This window comes from Nymphaea colorata, chromosome 6 (assembly GCF_008831285.2).
Source record: "Nymphaea colorata isolate Beijing-Zhang1983 chromosome 6, ASM883128v2, whole genome shotgun sequence".
NCBI classification, from domain to species: domain Eukaryota; kingdom Viridiplantae; phylum Streptophyta; class Magnoliopsida; order Nymphaeales; family Nymphaeaceae; genus Nymphaea; species Nymphaea colorata.
In genome coordinates, this window is record NC_045143.1 from 18,570,391 (window position 1) to 18,575,373 (window position 4,983).

Genomic DNA, 4,983 nt, shown 5'->3' on the forward strand with positions numbered 1-4,983 from the left:
ATTACTTTTTAATGTCTTTTTCCAGGACATGATATATATCTATTGGCAACACTAACTGCATGTGAAGCATTGCATACATAATGCTACTAACTTTACTAACATAGGACACATGTGACATATACATTGTCCCTTCTTTTGTTTGAGGAGACAAATGAACTGAAACTTTAAAATGAGAAGCAAGAGTACTTACAAGTCTAGCATTTCTTCATAACAAAATGCTAATATATATATATATATATATATATATGTATATATATATATATATATACATATATATATATATATATATATATATACATATATGTATATATATATATATATATATATATATATATATATATATATATATATATATATATGTAATTTTTTTGCCTTTCAACCCCACTACCTATGTCACTGCGGTACGCGAGAATGGGTTGCGTACCCGTACCGGTACAGCAAAACGGGTATGGTGGTACGTGATGGTACGTTGGATCTGGATCCGGGTCGAAACCAGATCCGAACCACGAAAAGAATCTCAGAAAGTGAAAAACCTTTGACGCCCGACCCTCATCTCCTCCCTCCCTCTCGACTTTGTCTTCCGGCGGGTGTTTGGGCAGATGGAGATGGTCATTGGTCAACGACCGGCGACGAATGGTGACCGGCGAACGTTGACGGATGGCGGTGACATAGACGTAAACCCACGGCCGACCCATTTCTTCTCCCTTCTTCGTTCTTCCTACGGCTGGCTGCTTGGGTTCATGACTTTTTTGGGCAGCGACGGCGGACGGCGACCGGCGGATGGCAATGGTGACAGAGGCGACGGACGGTGGTTGGTCGACGTTCGTCGTTCGGTTTCTTCCTCGTACAGTTGTTTGGGTTCATCTTCCATCAAATTTTGATGACTTGGTTTTCTTTACCTGTCTATGCTAGGTAAATTCAAACGGTAGATTAATTCATACGATGCCCTTGTACCTTCGGTTCATCTTCGTCACTCTCCATCTCTTTTGCTGAATCCCTAACATCAGAGCAGTGTCCCTTGTTAATAGGCCGAAATTTCATGCCGTTCTTTCATGTTCCTCTTTTTTGTTGCTATTTCATTTTCCTCTTTTTCTGCAAACGGTGGTTGATGTGAGGAATGATGCTTATCGTCTTTTTTCTGTGTGGTTTGACCATTATATTGATTGTTTCAGTCCATATTGGTGAATATGAAATCCATTTGTCCTCAAAGCAAAGTCAAATTTGTGGATGCTATTTCCATTTCTCTCGCATCTAAATAATGTGATGACATCATTTGTTTTTCTTAAAATTTACAAATTTTTTAAAAAAAATACCGTACCGGTACCATGATTTACAAAATCATCGTACCGGTACCCATTTTCTAGTACCAGTACCCATTTTCTCGTACCAGTACCGTACCCGAACCCTGGTGACATAGCCCACTACATTTCCATACTGAGAATATTCTTAGTAGGGCCCAAGTCCGTCGTCCCAAATTCATTGGTTAACCATATTTTTAAAATTCTTCTTTTCTAAAATTTCATTTGGTGCAAATCAACATATCATCCTCATAACGCAACAAATAGATAAAAGAACTATTTTGAAGCTTTCCATAGTAGACACAACTATCATATTGATTTTTGTAGTAGCCAAAATTTGACATAGACATAGAATAATGAAACCTTGTATACCACTTGTTAGGAGACTGTATCAAGTCATATAATATTTAAAAAAATTATATATACATGGTCTTCTTGTTTTTCAATAACGAATATATATATATATATATATATATATATATATATAAAATATTTGACATGTAAAAATGTTGTTTTAATTTCAAGCTGCTGTAATTCCATATCATATATAGCAACTAAAGCAAGTAAAACACATATAAAGCTATGCTTCATCACATGAAAAAAATATCATTAAAATCAATTGCTTCTAGTTAGTTGTAAGCCTTTGTAGCTAACCGTGCATTATACTTTGCATTTTATATTCTCAAAACCTTCCTTTTTCTTAAAGACCCACTTGCAACCAATAATCTTCTTGTCATTTGTCAGTTTTACAAGCTCTCTTGTTGATTCTTATTAAAGGATTTAATTTCTTCATACATCACAACTAACTGATAGGAGAATCAATGCAATTCATTGCTTCGGAATATGATGAGGGCTCTCCATTTACTATTGACTTTGCAACTTACATATGATTACCTTTGTGAAGGTCTAACATCTTCCCTTTGACGACATTTAGCAATATTGTATTTCTTTATTTGCTCATGATGTTGAGAGACTTCATCCACTTCATCATGAATGAGAAGTTGTACTAAAGGTGCTTATGGGGAACTTGATGACTGATCATGAGTTGAAAGACCAATTTCAAAATTTTATAACTTTTACTAGACTTGTTCTACTTTGAACTTTCAAAGCATCACACTCACTCAGTAGAAGATTCACAATCATTACACCAAAGTCTATATCCCCTTACTCCATATTCATGACCAAGAAAAATATGTTTTCTAACTTTAGGGTCATCTTTATATTCATCAACATGAGCATATGAAGACAACCACAAATTCTTAAATTAGAATAATCAGGAGGAGAACCAGGCCACACCTCTTCAGATGTCTTGCATTTAATTGAAGTATTGAGAAATCAATTTACCACATAATATACCATATTAATTGTTTCAATCCAAAAATCATTTATAATTCTTGCATTAGATAACATACGTCTTGTCTTTTCCAACAAATTTGTATTCGTAATCTATGACCTGATTCTTTTGAAGAGTTTTAACAACATTGTGTTGCCTATTAGTGTCTTCATCCCTACAACATTTAATAAACTCATTATCATCAAATTTTAGCTCATTATCAATATGGAGTCTTTTAATCTGCTTCAAAAAAATAAACCCAAACTTTTTTAGCATAATCATCAAGAAAAGTAAGCATATAATGAGTACCACCTTTAGAAATTACTTATGCATGACCTCAACAATATACAATATTTACACTACTCAAATTGACCCTTTTATGCTTACAAAATATACAATATTTACAAAAGTTCATCTTTCCTATGCACTGACCATAAAGAACACTTATTTTTCTCAAAATAGTTAGCTCTCTCTCACTCATATGACCAAGTCTCCTGTGTCATAATTTGGTTGTGCCTAACTCTGACATGGAAGATGCAACAATGAATCTATCACTGTGAAACCATGCAAAACATTTGGACTTCTATTGTTCTTACCATCCCTTACAATAAGAGCACCTTTGCTAACTTTCTTAACTCCACCATTCGTTGAGTACTGGCAACCATTTTCATCAAGAGTATAAAGAGCAAGATTTTTCTTTAAATTGGGTACATATCTTACATTGGCCGATGTTCTAATCACACCATCATACATCATAATTTTGACAGTGCCTTCACCAATAACCTTACATAATTAATCCCAAATGTTGACAATAGATTTGTGCCTGTATGTTGGATTGAAGTTTGATACAGATAGGGTTGCATCTTATTTTTACATTGTTTATGCAAAACTAGGTGGTTTTGACACATGCATACATGACTCTAAAAAGAGGGATGGACATTTGTGGTACAAACAGTTCACATGCAAGAAGCAGGATTCAAGAAGCAACGAAGAGATGAGAATAGGGAACATGTTAACATCTTGCAAGGCAAGCATGACCATTGAAATAAACAGCAACACAACCAAGTGGCTTGTGCATAATATTCAATATGCACACAATCACTGCCTACATGCCTGGTGTTGCACCTGCCTACAGTCCAAGAGTGGCGTGATCGAGCACCAGAGGTAGGATGGCGATGATACGATGCTCAATGGCCTATCAGCGTTGGTTGGAGGGAGATAGTTCTCGTTTTAGAGAGTAAGCGATTGGGGAGAGTGGATAATCGTTGTATGACCATCAAAATGGGGAAGGGATGCCAGAGGTTGTGATGGGCAGTTGGAGGTCCATCGATGTGATCCCTTGACATCAAAATTCAGGCTCTTTTCGACAGAGGGAAAAGAAGGTCTTACTACCAGGGTTGGTCAGAGGGAGGAGAGCTTGACATTGGGCCTTCATTTTTTTTTATTTAAAGCTGGTTCATCCAATTTCAACAGATCGGACGGCAATCCGACATCATAACGGCTATGAAAGTTAACTTTCGTAATGAGAAAGTTTATATATATATATATATATAAGAAATTAAAATCATCCGGCTACCAGATGTTATTGGATGACAAAATATTTAAAAAAATATTGCTAAATACACCATGCAATGAAGCACTAGCAGTGATTTACGATATATATAAATATGTGTGTGCGTGTGTGTGTGTGTGTGTGTGTGTGTGTGTGTGTGTGTTTTGCAGACATAGCACCAGCAATTTTGATAAAACCAAACAGTGAATTATGAAAGGAGCCGAAAAAAACATCTGTCTGTGACATAGGTTAGTCATGCATGACTAAATGTGACACTAAAACTTTTTCCATGCAGCATTCGTATGCATCGTAACAGAAAAACTCTACTATTTGTATTTAACTTTCTATAGTAACATCATCTCTCCTAATAGCAGAGCTAAAAATTTTCTTTGGGAGAAGGACACCATTACTTCATGTCAGACTTTGAGAGTTGCACACACGTAAAACATAGAAAACTGATGAAGTATTTATATGTAAATGAAACAAACAAAAAAAAAAGGAAAAGATAAGGGAGATAAAAATCCTAAACTAACATCAGCTTACATTAAATAAAGGTTTTCTAGCTTAGCTACCTAGCTGGAGTATGTTAGTCAACAAGATACACACTCAAGTAGATACAAACACAACAATAACACAAAAGCAAAAAATAAACTCCTAAAACTACCCTTCATTAAGTTGCCCAGAAAACTAGACCAGTGAGCTTTGATAGACTTGAAAGTTTCTGCTATTAGACTAGAAAGAACATCCTTGAAGTCTAACAAAAAACAAGACACTGAACTAGACATCCTAAGGAAATACCT

The 4,983-nt window shown here is 35.4% G+C and overlaps 1 long non-coding RNA gene across 1 annotated transcript; it reads left to right on the forward strand.

The window, feature by feature from the left end:
* The first annotated feature begins 572 nt into the window (after window positions 1–572).
* Window positions 573–4,206, forward strand: LOC126410170 (uncharacterized). The gene is made up of 2 exons (XR_007573686.1): window positions 573–912; window positions 3,525–4,206. It is a non-coding gene; the product is annotated as an uncharacterized LOC126410170 (long non-coding RNA).
* The last annotated feature ends 777 nt before the right edge of the window (window positions 4,207–4,983 follow it).